Here is a 20,520-nt window from a genome sequence, read left to right on the forward strand (position 1 = left end):
ATTTTTCTTTATCCACCTAAAACACTTCATACAACATCATGTTCACAAAAACACTCTTTAACAATCGTAAAATCACAATCACAACCACAACCACTCAATGCAAACGCGTTTAATTTCTAATACGTCCTGTATATAAAGCTGGGTTCCAACGTAGGATTCTCGATTTGCATACCTTACTTAACGAGATTAATGGTCACTATTTCTCACTATTCCTGCCGTTAGCCGGTCAGGCTATTAATGGCCTAGTCCATGAGGTTTCATGTATTTTTTATTATCTCTCTCTTAATAGTCTTGTGTGGAGATTCGTTTGAATTAATTTTATGACTGCCTTGTTGGTCAAGTGGTTGCAAGTCTAACTGCTGAGCGCCTAGAGTTTGGTTCAGGGGTCGGTTTTTCGAAAACTTCTCAGAATATCACGGTGTCTAGAATGTATCCACAAATGGGCCTAGTAGGGCAGATGCCTGATCCGGAGCTACGGACTACCTAGCGGGTTTAACGGGGCTCCGGTTCAACAGCAGGAAAAGGAACGTGGTGGTTTTTAGTCAGAAAAAGTCTGCCACTCCTCTCACCTCGCCGCACTCAGAGACATTAATGATTCTTCCTTAACAACGATTTTGTTCCAAAAGCAATTTAAAAAGTCTGGGTTAAGCAATCATTAAATGACTCAGAGTTCGGCAATCAAACATTAAAAGAAGTACATTTACCATAACATTCATGTTATCAATTTCAAATGTACAGTTAGCTAAACAATTTGAGCGCATAATCGCTTCAGTCACACCACAATCAATGTTCACGCGTCGACGAATTCTTCACGACTCTTAACGAGTGCCCGCGAGAGTTATTTATTTCCTTATATCTTTTCGCTTGTAAGAGTACCTTCTAAAGGAGTGTTTGTTTTGACTTATTGTGTGAAAATATATTATGCAGGTTAGAATTTTTTACATATTTAAAAAATCACGTTATGCAAAAATATCGAAGAAAAAAGGTATATAAAGTCATGAGTTGTAGTCAAAAAGCATTTATTGCGACAAGGTTTTTTGGTTTGTAACAAAAAACCAAAAAAGCCTCAGTAATACTTTGGCCGACCAGGAAATCGAGCCCGAGACCCCTTGTTCGGCAGTCGCACTTGCAACCACTTGACCGACGAGGCAGTCATTTATTTGTTTATAATCACACAAGCACATAATTTATAGCAACATAATTTTATTGTAATCAATAATCTATACACTAAGTAATGTCAAGAAGTACGAAACGTAAACTAAACATAATCGTGAAAGCAGACGCCATGAAAATTATCATCTTGGAACTACAATACCCAGATGGCTTGAGACTAGATTATCTAATTCAGGTACATGACTACGAGACTGAATTTCAGATTACAGACGATTTTGTACAGTCGGCTACAACAGTAGGTGAACGATAGAATTTTTAAAGATTTATGTTTTGTTTTTAAGTCGAATCCATAAACGAAAAGTGATTGTTAAAGTATGAATAATGTTTGGAGTCTTAAATAGTGGGTGATGTATTTTAATATTTTCTCTTTATTTATTTATTAATACAGTTGCAGTACAAAATAAAATCTAATAATTTAAGATTAATTGAAATACTTTTGACTTTGACTTTGAATATACATAATTACATACCAATGACAATTAATGTAGACAACACTCGGTGAATCACAAAATCCATGTACAAGAACATTACAATTGACAAAAAATAAGTAACCAAATCAAAAAAAAGAATTTCAATCAATCTCTTACAGTAAACTACTATTAAAGTCAAAAAATCATTTGCTATTCTAAATAACATTTTTAATGTAAAACTAATCTTTCTACTAAAAGTTATACTAACGTACTAGTTTATGTGTTTGTTGTAAAATAGCAACCAACGTTTGTCAAGTAAATAAATTCCTGTGCGGGGTTTACAGCTCAAGTGCTAGAGTCCCAGCGGCGGGCCCTGTTATGTGTGGTCCCTTAAGGACAAATCCGCTTGACCCTTTTTGTAAATAAAATAATGCTCTCACTAAATTAACTTCTTTGAAAAAATATAAAGGATTTAAGACTATTTTCATGATTTTACTATAGCTTTCATGAGACATAATAAATTAAATATATGAACAGCATTCTCGACATAATAATAATAATAATAAACTTTATTGTACACCTTTTACAATTCAGACAAATAAATATAAGTAGCGCTAAGTGGATGGTAGGGTACAAAGGCGGCCTTATCGCTTACAGCGATCTCTTCCAGGCAACCTTTGGGTGGACGGAGATGGTGAATGTTAGTGGAGGTGGTTCTGGGTGTACTTACAACTTAAATATATGAATATACAATTACATACATACACAAATACATACATATACATACACACATACCTACATACATACCTACATACATACATACATACATAGATACATACATACATACATACATACATACATACATACATACATACATATATACACAAGAAATAATAGTTATGTTACAAATGACAAGAAAATGTGATAGCAGAAAGAAAACGACTGCAAGGAAACAATGACGCTGTGTTACAGCCTTGAAAGATAGTGATCCTTCACGAGCACCTTGAAAGTAGCGAGCGACTGTGCCTGCCTCACCAAAAGCGGTAGCGCATTCCACAGCCGCACGGCTCGAACCGTAAAAGATTGGTCAAAGGCTCTGCTTTGATGTTGAGGCATCTCAAGCTTGAGCCTCTCCGATGACCGTACTGGTCTAGAATGTGTGTCATGACAGAACCTGAAACGTTCCTTGAGGTAATGGGGGTAGCAGGATTAAACAGTATATTGTATAGAAGAGATAAGATATGAGTATTCCGGCGAAGGCGGATCGGCAGCCACTTGAGTTTCGTGCGATATTCGGAAATGTGGTCATATTTGCGTAATCCAAATATGAACCTTATACTAAAATTTTGGAGTCGCTCAAGTTTATCTAACTGCGCTTCGGTAAGATCCGGATAGCTGACATCGGCATAATCGAGAATGGGAAGGAGAAGTGATTGAGCTAGCGCAATTTTAGTAGCAGTTGGAAGAAAGTTACGAAGTCTGCACATAGACTTCGCAGATGCAAACATTTTTCGACTGACTTGTCAAAACAATACCCAAGTCCTTTACAGTATCGCTGTAAGGTATTGTAGTACCGTCGAAAACTATGGGTGGCATCTGTGTCCACGCGATCTTGCATCGTAAACGAGGGCTACCGACAACAATGACCTGGGTCTTCGTGGGATTCACCTTTAGGCCGTAGGCCGTACTCCATTCAGATATACGAGCCAAGTCAGTGTGGTCAACACTGACTTGGCTCGCATCTTGACTGCTTCGGAAAATTCATCAGGAGGTGCTTGTGAGTAAATTTGCAGGTCGTCGGCATACAGGTGGTAGGAAGAGAGAAGTTCATTAGAGATAGAATTTATAAAAATTGCGAAGAGTAAAGGAGAAAGAACGCCCCCCTGCGGCATACGACGCGGCGATTGGTGCAAAATGCTGCTCATATATATTATAAGCCTCTAACATGACATTAAACTAGTCGAGTGGCTTGTCAAGCAGTTACGTTAGTAAGCTGATAACATAATAATTAACTATTTTCATGATTAAAAATATTCAAATTTTTTGAACAGAACTCACGTAGATTTTTTTCTTCGTATTATTAAGATAAGTATATCTCTTACCGATTCGAGGTACGACAATCTAGACTCATTGCTACGAGTATTTGTTACATATTTCTGCAAAACAAAGAAATATCGGAATATCTAATAATTTCTCTGAACAAGAAATAGAACATAATCATTTAAAACACAGCAACAAAAAATTGACCAACATCTAATCATTATAATTATATTCTGGGTACTATTTACACTTTTAACAGTCGTTGACTGTACCAATCGCATCTCTAACCACGGTAAGAGTAAAGTCAATTTGGAAATTCAATCGTTATGGTCTCAGATAAGGATCCTTGTATCAGATAGTCTCAGGTTCGATTACAATGAGGCAAGCAATTACTATGTTCAGTACCGTGTTTGGATCCCGAGATCCCGAGGAACAAGCTTTGGGTAGTCTGAATGTTAATGTGGGAATTAGGGAAAAAGTCTTTTAGGGTGGATTAAGAATGTTCTGATAGTACTAGTGGGGGTGAAAGGGGTTGTTTAATTTGATTGATATATACGTACTAAAATCCTTTTCAGTTAAAATGTTTTATGATAAAAATTATACACACATCACATCAACGGCCTATAAATGGGCTACTGTTACTGTTACATTGGTTCTCGTCCCTTTTAATCTTTGTATAAGCAGAAGTGTACAGTACTTTGTAGGTAGGTACAATCTGAGAATTGAACCAAGATTCCCATGCTCAACAGTCACTCTTGTAACAATCTGATCAGAATTGAAATCACATACAACAAACAATAATTAACCAAACTCATTTTGAGTTTAAATAATTAATTTATAATTAAACAAAAGGGTGTTTTACACAACCTGATACACTGTACAGCAGGTGTATCATTAAACGTTTATTGTGATGTTATTCCAGCAATTATCGTCAATCACAAGTACGTTTAATTAAATAGATTAATTTAATTACCGAGAACTCTCTGATTGCGTTGTCATTCGTCATTACGCCTACCATCCCTTGTTCTGTTTGTTAGATAACTCTTTTTTTTTCGGGAAATTAATTACTCGTTGGAATGTGATGGATTAGTTTATCTTTGGAGTACATTATCACTGTTTTCTTGATCGAGTACTGAGATGATGAGTCGATTCCTGGGTCGGAGATAATATTCTCACCCCAATTCTCATGATGGAACACAGTATTGATTTATAACAACTGGTTAAAAGTTAATCTTATAATTAACTAGCTTCTGTCATCGACTTCATTCGCGTTCTTGTAGGATAACATGTATTCTATCACCCAAGTCCAAACAAACGAACTTTCACATATATAATTATTAGTACGATAATATTTGTATCTCTGTCTGCCCCGGGGCGCGTGAGGGAACGAACCTGCTAACGTCCCAGCCGTCGCGAGAGACACTCCAGGCGTCGGGGATCGCGCGACGATCTCCGGCCACCGTAAGGCTCGCCGCCCGACCAGAACCAGAACCACGCTCGTGCGTACGACGTAATCTCGGGCCGCAAAGAGCCATCAGACTACCACAAATGGGGCCCAGTAGGGCTGATGCCTGATCCGGAGCTGTGGACTACCTAACGGGTTTACTGGGGCTTCGGCTCGAAAAGCAGAAGTAGGAAAGGGATGGTTCTAGTCAGTAAGAGTCTGACACTTCATCTTGCCTCGCCCAAGGCGGGAAGGGACATTAGATCATTAACTCCCCCCCCCCAAACCTGAGTCTAAACCACTGCGTATTTTAGTATTGATGGCATTTTAATCTAACTTCAAATAATAATTGAATACTAAGAAGTTAATACGAGTGAATTAATTTCCAAAATTTTAAAGTGATCATATAAGTTTGATAGTTATAATATTTGATAAGTTATCATTCCATTCCAACTTTGTTATCGAACGTTTGACATTTACTCCCTTTGATATATTAGGATGGTTAGTGGGAAATAGTTTGTTACATACTGTGATTGTTACATGTTACATTTTAATACAGGTTCTTAGTAATAAGTTTGTTAATTATAATTATAGACTGCTTTGGTCGAGTGGTCCCAAGTGCGACTGCCGGACAAGGGGTCTCGGGCTTGATTCCCGGGTCGGGCAAAGTGTTACTGGGTTTATATCGGTTTTTCGAAAATTACTCAGTAGTAGCACGAAATCTGGAATTGTGCCCAGTATATGGTAATAAGGGGTCACCCTCTATTACATGGGACTCTAAACACAAATGGTGAAAACTGGGTGTACATTGTATAGCGGCATTACGCGTCGTAATGTGCACCTCTACCTACCTAATAATATAATGAACACTAAAAATATAATAACATACTTAAGTTTTATAAAATAAAAAATATATCAGCAATATGTTTATTTTTGTCCATATTAGAAAAACGAGTTGAGCTAATTTAAGTTGAGGAATAAAGTGATCACAAAATCTTCTCTCATTGTTAAAGTAAGTACGGTACCTACTAAGATGATACAGGATATTTGAAATCAATGTATCGTCTTCAATTTTAATTCTTTGAAAAAAGTTAATCTCACCCGTTAGACGGACAAATATAGTAATCATTACAATTCTACCTTGAATGGTTTATATAGAGAAACTCACGGTGTTTTCGGAGCAATTTGCAATTTCCTCCATAATACGTTTATGTAAGACGTTCAATAACCTGGCGGGCTGCCAGTACCTGCCATGCTCCGACCCTATTCAGCCACTATACAATTTTCCTGACAATGTATCCTTAATTTTCTACGGTTAAGTTTTATCGGGCGTTTGTATTCATGTTTTGAGGTGCGATTGAATGTTTTGCATGTGAGAATTCGTAGTGGCGACCAGCTGACGACTAGCAGCGATAGATGTGCATCGTATTGCAGGATCAATTCCCGTATGTCCTATTTTTTAAAAGCTAAATGGATCAATTCCTTTCCCGGCTTGGTATACATAGCTCTCTTATAGCATGCCACTGTCAGTCACCTTAAAGATCACCCAACTTAAGCTTTATTTGAGCAGGAACCTTGAAAAATCATCTGAGATTTCTCCGCAACTCCGGTATTGGTAAATCAGTCCAGCTGGGCCCCATCTGTAGCGATCTGATGACTCTTTGACACGTGTCTTTTTTAACGTTTAATGGGTCGACGTTTGGCCACTATCTTGCCTGAAAGTAAGTGTTGATGCGGCCTACGATAGGTTGCTTATGGGCAGCCCTGGTGGCCTTCATCGTAGTGAATAGGTTGCCCATAAGCAACCTATTCACTCCGGCTTTGAAGACACCTATGTAACTGGAGGGTGCAATACAATTTACTATCGTATATCATGTGGTCTGACATGAATGTACCACTGTCACTTTAACTTTTTAATCCTTTGAGCTACGTCACAAAAACAATCCCTCACCTCGATTAAAAAAAGAAAAAGGCACAAATAATTTTATTACACTAAGGACATTTCCCAACTCGGTCTTCAACAGGGTCCAAACTCAAATATTTGCAGTCAGCATAACTTGCTGTTAATTCCTCTACAATTTACTCTAACCAAGTCTTTGTTAACCTCTACAAATTGGTTTATTTATCTTTTCTGTTTACAAGCCGACTAAAATAGTTTCCCGTAGAAACTTAAAATTATTTAACCGACTCACACAAACTTTGTTAGCTTAAGATCTAAATCGAGTAAAGGAAATAGTTAGTCATACTTATTTTGTCAAGGCAATACATAATACGGTAAATGAATAATTTTTAGTTTTACATGTATTTTTAATTTTTTTACGAAAACATATTAATTTGAAATATCGCGTGACGTTATTTCTAGGTACGCTTTACACTCCTAAACTTTGATTCGTTTTATCTACGTATTGTTATCTTATATGACAGAATTAAAAATACGCGTTACACGATTAGGGGTGGGAGCAAATGTGACATTTCTTCATTTAAAACTTCGAGACGCGATATTTCAAATTGATGTATCTCTTCGGAAGTATTTGTTTTCGTAAGAAAGTAAAAATAATTTACCAGACAGACATTAAAAAACAGGTTGGTCACGTACAATAAAAAAAAATTGCAACACCCTTAATTTTAGAGAACAATGTCAAATGACAATAACAACGTAAATTCACTTACTTATCCTCAAAAAACCTTGTAATAGTTTAATTTACAAATAACTCAATCTATATTAAGGTATATACCTACGTACCTAATATGAAATAATTCCTACATAGTTGACTCCTACTCGGTATAGAAGCCACAATAATTCGGTCGAAGTGGATTCAAATACACGGCATTCCTTCGACATGCCTCACCTTCAGCGGAGCGAGGAAAATCACCTATATAAACCTGGCTATATACTTATGTACATACATACATATACCGTCATGCCTTTTATCCCCGAAGGGATAGGCAAAGGTGCACATTATGTCACTGTACAATGTACACCGACTTTTCACAATTCATGTTGTAAGTCCCATGTAATAAGGTGGTGAGCCTACTGCCATATACCGGACACATTTCCATTTTGAAATAATACTATAGAAATCTATAATATAAAAGTAAGTCCGGTTTTCCTTCCTGACGCAATAACTCCAGGACGCACGAACTGATTTCCGCGGTTTTGCATTCGACGGAAAGGTCTAAGTCAAAGGTTCCGTGGTTTATAGCAAAGAAAATTTAGGAAAAATTTCAAGTGAAAAGAAGGAAAATCATTGGTGGCGAAACGGAGTTCGCCGGGTTTGCTAGTATTGTATATAATCTATTTTTAATATTCTATTTCTTTTTTATCCATCCAATGACTTCTCCCACCCTAGACGAGGCGAGTGGGAGTGTCAACTTTTACTAACTAAATACTTCTCTGTTCTCACTCCTGCTTTTTGAGTCGGGACAACCCGCCAGGTAATCTGCAGTCTGCAGATCCAGACGCAGAGCTCATTAATATCGGTAACGTCGCTGAAGGGCCGTAGCTTTCAGTTGCTGCGGTTGATGTGTCATGGACTTGGTGCAATTGCCGACGGCCTAAACAACAAACTGAATATAAAACGACTCTAGTAGATATACGTACATACATACATAAGTATATGGGTATAAGTTATTATGTAAGTATGTAATGTAACTTTATCGAGATAATATTGAACTATTTCAGAGTTTGTGCTAAATATTACAGAGTATCCTGAAATTGAAAACCCTTACTTCAGCTTACTACTTCCAGGAAATCCCGGGTCAGTACCCGGGAATTGAACCTAAGCCATATTGACCAATTTTCCAGGAAACAGAATACAGGCTGTTATGTCTCACTAAAATTGAAACCTTGCACACTATTTATCAATACTTGCTTTCTGACCGTGGATTCACTCGAATAGTCAAAACAAATATTTGTACAACGTAACTGTAACTATTAATATACAGGGTTTACATCAAGGGAACCTTTTTTATCTTCTTGAAATATTTTTATGAGATATAAACGAGCAGACAGATCACCTGATGGCAAGTAATCGACGTCGCCCATAGACATTCAAAACACCATAGGTGTTACGTGAACGAAGCCCGCCTGGGTGGTTAGGAATTTAAGGATTGTTGAGTATTGGGGAGTTTAGGGAGAGGGATAATTGGGCCTCCGGCAACCTTACTCACACATCAGGTGATTCGTCTGCTCTTTTACCGACTTATACCATAAAAAAGAAACAATAGTGTTTAGAGACAGGACTCTGTAGACAGTAGAGTGCTACTACTTCTCATTTAACTACAAAGAAGAAAGCTATTGTGTGATAAACTAGTTATAAATAAAAATTCACATATCGAAATCACCAGCACATAAAAATCAATGCACAAAAACAGCGATTTATTAACAAAAAATCCAATTAATTGTAAAGCTGTGGCTTTTGTTGAATTTGTTCAAAAAGTCCGGAAATTCTTTCACACTCATATATATTGTGGAAAACAGTCATTTGCAACGAATAGGACAGTTTAAATAAAATATAGTGGTATAGTTGGGAGGCTACTTGTTGCTCTAGAGTGCATTTAAGTGAATATTTCGGTTCAGCATTCTAACTTCTAGGTTTTATTGTTATAGTTCTAATACCTGTCTAGACTGAAATTCAGACTATTTGTATAATAACTATCGAGAGACATTGTTAAATTAATTAGACAATAGTATTGAGGTCCCACAAGACAAGGTGTGACGTCAGCTGCCGTGTGTCGGTCGTTCTTCGCTGCTGATTATTATAAATCCCTGTTGTGGGTTGAAAATAGTCGAGGAATTGATGGGCAACTGTAGTGTCTGATTAAGGGTTGTTGGAGAATCAGGGATTGGAAAGATTGGGAAGGGCCTCAGGTAACCTCACTCACAATGAAAGCGTTGTTTCACATCGGTTTTCTGTGAGGCCGTGGTATCACTCCGGTCAAGCCAGCTCATTCGTGTCGAAGCATAGCTCTCCCACACTTTGGTAGGTAATTGTTACAGGAAATAATATTCAAAGAAGTAAATTAATAAAAACATTTTTTTTTATAATTGAAATGCTTTTAAACTGAATTTTTGTACCTTATTTTTATGTAACACAACGTTTAAATTTGACTCTCAATTGACCCGTACATTCACGTATTTTAAACAACGCAAAAAATACCAGTTTCATCCAGTAAAAACAGGATATAACTGGTTCTGTTTAACTACGAAATTAAAATGCTTATGTGTGTGTTCTGTTTTTCGCTATCTTTTGAAAAATTATGTAAAATTCTTCCTCGGTCGCTTTTTCTCGTAGTTTAGCAGTATTCTAATAGCCGTTAGCTAGATTTTCTATTATTATGATAATTTGAAGTTGTAAATATTTTAGTATTTTGTTACATTGTAATTATATAATTATTTAGTTTCTATTTTTTTTTAAAAGACGGATTTATAATTACGTGTATCTACATATATGTATGTATAAGTCATAGTCATAGTGTAACTATAAGTCATAAATATTACCTGAGGAGAAGAAGGAATTAAACTATATGTATTTACAGTAATTTCAATGTTTATTAGCTATTAAGTTGTAAATTAACTCCCCCCCCCCAAATAGGCTATTTTATCTCGACTCATATTATACAGGTGTACCATCGGGTGATCTTTCAGCTCGTTTACCGGCTTATATACGAAAACAAACAACAAAAACATCACTATCACTAAAAAAAAAACATAACACCCACGCCTACCTCTAACATTACCATCTAAATCCAATTCCACACAAATGAATAGCAAATAATAAATTCGTTCACAAATTTCTATCACGTACGTCCACTAAATAAAGTGGAAAGATACGTCGCGACGCAACGTTATTGTTAATTTGCTAGTATTGTTACAATTTGTTAGCATTGTCACTAATTTACTGTCTCACTATTAACTAGAAAATATTCATTTGTATGCAGATGCGATAGAATGGCAACAAATTGTTGTACGTACTTGTTATTATCAGATATCTATGTAAATTTATTTATTTATTTAGTGTCACCGACATAAATACAGTAATATTGCACAAATAGAGTTAATACTTTAGTGTATCTACTTAAAAGCCAGCCTGCTAAATGATACTTCGAAAAGGTTTGAGCATTAATCACCACGCTTGCTCAATGCGGGTTGGCGATTTCAAACTTATAATTAGAAATTATAAGCCTAGGTTTGCTCACGATGTTTTCCTTCACCGTTTATCTGTGGTGTCTAAGTAATCGTAGAAAGTATGTATAAATCTTAAAAAGTTAAATTTGGTAGTAGCCGTTGGTAGGTTTTAAACAAGCACTCTCATGCATGAGAAGCGGGCGTCTTATACCTTTAGGTCATCATGACTAGTTTTAATTAAAAAAATATTAATTAACCTATCCAAACTAAAATCGAAACTTAATCACAAACATGACGGCGCAAATATACGAAAAAAATGCGTATAAATTCAACCTGATAATGAATACAGCAAAGATTTTAAACATTAAACAAAATACGATATCTCGTCTCGTGGCCCATTCATAAGCAAATCTCATTCACGCTCTTCTAATTACTAAAACGGGGGTCCCATTCACAGCAGCATCTGTGCCCTAAGATAAAGCCCCGAGATTAAATTAATTACTCTTTCTTGACAACATGAAAAGATTTCTCGTCAAAAAATTTCTACCTACAGGAACAAAATTTATTGATAAGGAATTTTTGAAGGAAAATTGTGTACTTTCGTTTTTGTTTCTGAATATTTTTGATTAATTTATTTATTTTTTTAACTGGTCGTATGTTTTGAGTTCATCTCTTACCTAAATACTTAATGTAACAGAATAATACTCCTTTAATCCCTCAAGAAGTAGGTGAATATGTAACACATAACAAAGTCTTAAGACGTCTTTGGAGGTTTCAAAAGTACCTAATTTAGAATTAATTGAAATAAATGCTTTGATTTTGACTTTAAGCCACATCTGAGCACAAATTGTAGACTCCGTACAAAAAATATGATATAAAGAAATTTTAAAAACGTCAATAATATCCCATGCTACTTCTTACACCACGACCATCACTTTGTTTACCTTTATACAAATTGTATATAATGTAGTGTAACGATATATTATAATGGCCCACACAATGTAAGAGAAAGCAGCAGCCACTAGATTAAAAGTTTGTAATTACTTACGTACCTTTTAGCATATTACGCACAATGCAAATAGGTTTAGATAGCTAAAAGCTAGAATAAATCCAGACTTCATTATTAATCTAGAATAGTTTTAAAGTACTAAAAAGGGATAAAGAAATAAATATTATATTTTAACTAATAAAAGTTAGAAGAAAAATAAAATATATGATTTGGTTTAAATTATAATAATCACGGAGTATTAGAAACGTAGATAAAGGATTTAAGAGTATTTAGTTTATTAGACTTTTAATAGAAAACATGGACACTAAACTCAATAGTTTATTTTGCACTTCTACTTCAAATGAAGACATAATAAAGACTAAATGTAACTTATATTGATGCCCGCCACATATATACTTTTACTATTAGGAGGTTCAAGGGGACGTAGGTCAAAAAACCGTCTCAAAAACCTCACGTGAGTAATGCCTTTAAATTTATTGACATACACCGATTAGAAATCAGACTCCGTTAAATTAGGCCTAAAGGTGATTTCCACGGCGCGTCGCGTTCCGCGTGCGCCTCAAAGAGCCATCAGACCACCACAGATGGAGCCCAGTAGGGCTGATCCGGAGCTGCGGACTTACCGGGCTCCAGCTCAACAAGCAAGAGTAGGAAGTGGTTTTTAGTCAGTCAGAGTCTGAAACTCCCTCTCGCCTTGCCCTGGCGAGAGATGACATTGGATGAATTTCCCCCCTTAAAAAAAGGGTGATTTTCTACCAGAGATGTTCTATGTAGCTATGCTATGAAGATGCGCCGCCGCAAAGTAGCAGAGCAAGGATGATACACAGCTCGAGATAGCGATGTATCGATAGTAGGGAAGCCATCCATTGTGCGCATATTTCCATATAAAATAACATAGCTTAGCTGAGTCTGTTTCCACCAGTGTCACACATGAATATGAATGGTGGAAGCCAAATGCATTCACAGCAACGTACCATAGCACATCTCTGGTGGAAAAGCACTCTCACTGAGAATTTTAAAATAACAACGAAACCTATAATCCTTCTTACTCAATACCAAGTTTTTGTCACACCTATTTCTAAAACCATTCGATCAATAACGTCCAAAAGAAATGTTCTAAAACTAAAAATGTAAAACTCCCTAATGCGAATACTGAGCGAATTTTTCGGCAATATCTTCGCACTAGCTAAAAAGCTAGTGAATCCCAATGTTCGCCGCTATTCCTTAGGGCGCACTTCATTAAATTTAGAGCTTGTTAGCTGGGATTTTTCATGATCTATAGCCCTATGAATTATGTTAAAATACTCTAGCTACGGCTTTTTTGAAAATTCTGATCGCCTTGAGACTTAAAGAATATGCCATTTTAATAACAACCTTTGAATAAAGCTGGATTAGGTACTTAGACTTGGTACTTAGCTTTCGAAATTAATGCTCAGATGGTTGTATATTAAATTGTCTGAGTACCATCAAGATTATAGCTCTTTTTTAACTGAACGTAGATTTATAAGTTATTGTGTGTAATAGATTTATTACGAACATAATTATGTGAGAATTTTGTGGTTGGCGTGGTGGCTGGGCTGGGCAACTGAACTGTTCATGAACGGCGGCGTTTGCTTACCATCAGGTTATCCGTCAGTCCGTTTACCGGCTTATACCATAACAAGTTAAAAAAATGCAGTCAACATTGATATTAAGAGTCTATGACAGTCTACTGCTGGTCTGTAGTAAGACTTTTCTACATAAATGGGATGGGTCTTGATCTCCACGCTTGGCAGAAAAGTTTAAGGATTAAAGCGCAAAGTTGAATGTAGTAATATTCATTTGTACATACAACACAGTTGCAATCATTGTACCTACCGAAAAATCTTGCAAAAAATAAACCAAATGCTTTCCAATTACGTAGTAATTATTTGGAGCACTTTTTCAAAGAAATTCCTTTGTCAAACATTTTCCGTGTGCTTCGTTTGTTTCTGTGGATACGTGAAAAACAGAAAAATAGCAATGTTCGACTTTTCGCCAGAATAGTACCGTATCGATTTTAAAGTTTTTCTGTTCTGTGATTCTCAGAAACACAATTCTATTATGACATTTCAAAAGCGAGTGTAATGAATTTATTTATTATTTTTTTATTTAGTAAAAGGTTGCCCCACACTTGGATTTTCTCCTGCGTCGTAGGTGCGTTTACAAACATACATGTTCACATACATATGGCACCCAGACCCGAAACAACAATTTGGGGATCACACAAACAGTTGCTTCGTGCGGGAATCGAACCCGCTGCAAGTTGCGTGGTAGGTTGCCCATTTACCAAGGCAACCATGAAGTCGAATTCATCGATATTATAAGTGTGTATGTCACAATGTATAGGCTTTGGCTTTGACTTGCTGCTCACACAATTTTCGAACTATGGTCGAGTGTTTGCACTAGCAAGGGGTGTCTTGTTGGATTCCCAGGTCAGGTAAAGTATGGCTGGGTTTTTAATTAAATTTAGTAGTAGCACGGAATCTGGAGTTGTGTTCAGTATAATATGGCAATAGGTTCACCCCCTATTACATGGGACTTATAATACAAATGGTGAAAAAGGGGTGTACATTTTCAATGGCATTACGTGCCGAAAAATATGCACCTCTGCCTACGCTTTTGAGAATAAAAGGCATAGCGATGCAACAAACGAATGTAAGTAAATACATAATATAAATCTGACAAAACCATACCCGTTTCAAAACATTCGCAATTATAACATTTTGTTAATGAAACTAGTTGAAAACTAAAGAGCGGTTGAAATTGTGACCGAAACACGCCCGAGTACGTCCTACCTACTCGTACTGAATAATTTAACACTACTCACATACATACAGACTTATAATTAACTATATACACATTTGTGGAAAAACTATTTATCTAGATATGTGGTTTACACGTCTTTACTTTACTGGTTAAGTTTATGTGATTACAAAGTGAGATTAATGAAGGGGGTCTTAAGTTTGATTACCAGATTGAGAAGTGTTTTAAGAATTTCTTGCAACTTGCAACGTCACACATTTTATCCCCGAAGGGGTAAGCAGAGGTGCAAATTACGGCACGTAATGCCGCTAAACAATGTACACACATTTTTAACCATTTGTGTTATAAGTCCCATGTAATTGGTGGTGAGCCTATTGCCATATACTGGACACAATTCCAGACTCCGTGCTATTACTGTGAAAAAAAAACTCAACAATACTTTGGCCGACCCCGGAATCGAACGCGAGACCCCTTATACGCAGTCTTATCTGCAGTAGCACTGTTATAAGAATTTCGACTTTCGAAAACTTTCAGCATTAGCACGGATGCTCAATAAACAGTTAAAACATACTTTACCCGAGAACCGAATCAAGAATTCTCTTCTATAGCCTATAACCTCCCGTACTTAAAATTACCTTGAAAATTATTTATAGCAACCCCAAGACGTCTACAAGCCACGAATGGCAACACAGTTAGGTACCAAACCGCCTTTGTTACGGTCAAATAATGGTGTCAGTTGCAGACACAAATATTTAGTTGTGCGGCGAGGGGATCAAAGGATGTGCAACCACAATGGACCGATGGTTTTACTCTCTATATACTCTATAAATTCTATAATATACCCCGTATAGATATACAGAGTGTTTCTCGGAAAGTCTTGGGAGATGTGCCTTTGAAGAAGGCTTGAGGTTTCGTTTTTGAGGTTAGAATTTGTTTTTAAAAGGTAATTACTATTTACTGACTGCGGATTCGATTCCTGTACGGAGCAACTCCTTATGTGATTCATAAATTGTTGTTTCTGGTCTGGGTGTCATGTGCAAAAACGACCCACGAGACAGGAAACAATCCTAGTGTGGGGCAATATTTAAAATAAAACATCCGAATACGTTAAAAAATCGATGACGATGGTGACTGCCACGAGGCGCCGGCGTTTGGCAACGACCGCAGCGTCTCTATTAGGCACCTATTCGTATCCGCCTGCATTTTGATAAACGATTCCATAATATTTGTAAGGAACGTTTCGGTGTCCTTACTTACGGAAATGCCGGCACGGTCGGACGCTGTGACAAGTTCGGGGGCCCGTACAGGACTCTGCTCCGTAGCCTCGTCTTAAATCTCGCGATCGCTGACATCGCTCGGCCGGTCTACGTCCATGGCAGCTCTTGCAGCGTGCCTAGTACGCGGCATGGTCGGCCCCACGTTGGGCGCCAATTTAGCATGTGTTGTGTTTTACACGAAAGCTAAAAATCTTCTGACCATAAAATTTTCTCATCGTTGACAATCTAGTCAAATTTAAAACGTACAATTTTTCTCCCGTGTCACAACGCAGCCTGCCAGTGTGTGTCAGTATCTAGCCTGGCAGGTGCATGTGATGGAACCTCATCGCTACAGTTTGTATTTTATTTTGTACTAGCTTCTGCCCGCGACTCCGTCCGCGCGGATGTCGGTCTTCGCGTGGAAGTTTTATTTCTCCATTTTGAGTAACTCTGACAATGACATCTTATAAATATCTATTGGACCCAAATACGGCGAGGCCCATAATAATTAAGGAGATCCCTCTATTGAGCTACTGCTGTTGAGCAGAATAAAACTGAAAAATAAAGATTTTTTTCTACGTATTTTTCCAGGATAAAAAGTAACCTATTTTATGTCCAGGATAATAAGATATAATTATACCAAGTTTCATCGAAATCAAACCGTTAGTTTTCACGTGATGCCTGAACATATATAGACAGACAGACAAAAAAATTATAATCACATATTTGGGTTTGGTATCGATCCAGTAACACCCTGCTATTTATTTTTTCTATATTTTTAATGAGCAGAATTGACCCTTCTACAGATTTATTATAGCCCGCAACTTCGTTCGCGTGGAATAGTCACTTCCGGCAAATTTTTGGTTTTAACCACATAGTTCCCGATTTCGCGGGATCTCTTCAAAAATGAGATGTGGAAGATATTCTAGGGAACTCCTCAAAAATCAACATAATGAGCTCTGCGTTTGAATTTAATAGATGTATACTCACTTAGGGCATTGAAAAAATAGTTTAAAAACGGACTTAAACTAAAGAAATATCTTTCCGAACTTAAGATGAAAACTAACTTAAAACTAAAGAAATAAAGAAAGCTACGAATTTCGAATTTATAACAATTAAAAAAGAAATTATATTACAACCTATCCTCAATGCTATAATAACCAAGCTTAAACTAAATAATTTAAAAGAGACGACTTAAATCTAATTAATTTATAAATTATAGACTTACAATTTTATTAAACAAACTAACTACAGTAACTACAGTAGAGCCTCGATAATCCGTACTCAAGCTAATCCGAACGCCGCTGTAATCCGAACTGCCGCTGTCTTTAACTATAACTGAAAAGTATGCCATACTGGATAGTTTGAAATATGGAGTGTCTGGAACTTCTCTTTCCCTTAAGTATGGTGTTGGAAAATGGACAATTACTGATTTAAAGAAAAAAGAACAGAAGATACGGTCGTTTGTAGTAGCGTACTAATAATCGATATCAAACTAAACCTACGTTAAATAATTTAACCAGAAAACCAGGAAAACTCAACAAATAAACTTTTTAATAGACAAATACAACGAAACCAATTTAGAATACATGAAACAGCAGGACCACTGCAGACAAATAATCATACGACTTATAGTACACTATTTCCACAACAGTACCGAAGCGCTCGGCCGATACCCAACCAAATGAATGTAACGAAATTTAACGTTTATTTTTATTTTTTGAAATAAAAACTATCCTATATCCTTTCTAAGGTTTTAAACTATATCTGTACCAAATTTCAACCAAATCCGTCAAATAGTTGCGGAGATTATTGGTATAAGCATAGAATAGTGTTCGACGTGATTCTTTAATTTGACATAACTTTTTTATTTATGAACCGATTGACATGAAACAAACACTAAATGTAAATTTAAGCATCCCACAATATATTCGTGAAAACCGCATCCAACTCGGATCAGCCGTTTCTGAGATTAGCGCGCACAGACGAACAGACAAACAGACAAACAGACAAACAGACAAACAGACAAACAGACAAACAGACAAACAGACAAAAAAAAAGTTAATTACATTTTTGGGTTCGACATCGACATAACAATAACCCCTGCTATTTTTTTTATTTTTATTTTCAATGTACAGACAGCACTTTTCTACGATTTTATTATATGTATAGATAGCTTCTGCCCGCGACTCCGTCCGCGCGGATGTCGGTCTTCGCGTGGAAGTTTTATTTCTCCATTTTGAGTAACTCTGACAATGACATCTTATAAATATCTATTGGACCCAAATACGGCGAGGCCCATAATAATTAAGGAGATCCCTCTATTGAGCTACTGCTGTTGAGCAGAATAAAACTGAAAAATAAAGATTTTTTTCTACGTATTTTTCCAGGATAAAAAGTAACCTATTTTATGTCCAGGATAATAAGATATAATTATACCAAGTTTCATCGAAATCAAACCGTTAGTTTTCACGTGATGCCTGAACATATATAGACAGACAGACAAAAAAATTATAATCACATATTTGGGTTTGGTATCGATCCAGTAACACCCTGCTATTTATTTTTTCTATATTTTTAATGAGCAGAATTGACCCTTCTACAGATTTATTATAGCCCGCAACTTCGTTCGCGTGGAATAGTCACTTCCGGCAAATTTTTGGTTTTAACCACATAGTTCCCGATTTCGCGGGATCTCTTCAAAAATGAGATGTGGAAGATATTCTAGGGAACTCCTCAAAAATCAACATAATGAGCTCTGCGTTTGAATTTAATAGATGTATACTCACTTAGGGCATTGAAAAAATAGTTTAAAAACGGACTTAAACTAAAGAAATATCTTTCCGAACTTAAGATGAAAACTAACTTAAAACTAAAGAAATAAAGAAAGCTACGAATTTCGAATTTATAACAATTAAAAAAGAAATTATATTACAACCTATCCTCAATGCTATAATAACCAAGCTTAAACTAAATAATTTAAAAGAGACGACTTAAATCTAATTAATTTATAAATTATAGACTTACAATTTTATTAAACAAACTAACTACAGTAACTACAGTAGAGCCTCGATAATCCGTACTCAAGCTAATCCGAACGCCGCTGTAATCCGAACTGCCGCTGTCTTTAACTATAACTGAAAAGTATGCCATACTGGATAGTTTGAAATATGGAGTGTCTGGAACTTCTCTTTCCCTTAAGTATGGTGTTGGAAAATGGACAATTACTGATTTAAAGAAAAAAGAACAGAAGATACGGTCGTTTGTAGTAGCGTACTAATAATCGATATCAAACTAAACCTACGTTAAATAATTTAACCAGAAAACCAGGAAAACTCAACAAATAAACTTTTTAATAGACAAATACAACGAAACCAATTTAGAATACATGAAACAGCAGGACCACTGCAGACAAATAATCATACGACTTATAGTACACTATTTCCACAACAGTACCGAAGCGCTCGGCCGATACCCAACCAAATGAATGTAACGAAATTTAACGTTTATTTTTATTTTTTGAAATAAAAACTATCCTATATCCTTTCTAAGGTTTTAAACTATATCTGTACCAAATTTCAACCAAATCCGTCAAATAGTTGCGGAGATTAGTGGTATAAGCATAGAATAGTGTTCGACGTGATTCTTTAATTTGACATAACTTTTTTATTTATGAACCGATTGACATGAAACAAACACTAAATGTAAATTTAAGCATCCCACAATATATTCGTGAAAACCGCATCCAACTCGGATCAGCCGTTTCTGAGATTAGCGCGCACAGACGAACAGACAAACAGACAAACAGACAAACAGACAAACAGACAAACAGACAAACAGACAAACAGACAAAAAAAAAGTTAATTACATTTTTGGGTTCGACATCGACATAACAATAACCCCTGCTATTTTTTTTATTTTTATTTTCAATGTACAGACAGCACTTTTCTACGATTTTATTATATGTATAGATAAGAGATCATTGAGGTAAAATGTGATGTACACTTTTGATTTGTCAAATTTTTAGTTATATTTTAGCATACTTTTATGTTAACATCGCACAACATTACAAATCTCAATTAATCGACTGAAATTGACAGACTTGAGTGAAATTAAGAATTATAAAAAAAAATGTTCAGTATTTTCAAAAGAATGGAAAAGTAAAATAAATCAAGTATACCATGTAACTCAAACAACCTGTACCTAACTACATACATTTTCAAACGGCCTATACATACAGTCTGCTAGCCATCTACGTTAGCACAACATGTTCTAAC

The sequence above is a fragment of the Spodoptera frugiperda genome, chromosome 7 (assembly GCF_023101765.2).
Source record: "Spodoptera frugiperda isolate SF20-4 chromosome 7, AGI-APGP_CSIRO_Sfru_2.0, whole genome shotgun sequence".
NCBI classification, from domain to species: Eukaryota; Metazoa; Arthropoda; class Insecta; order Lepidoptera; family Noctuidae; genus Spodoptera; species Spodoptera frugiperda.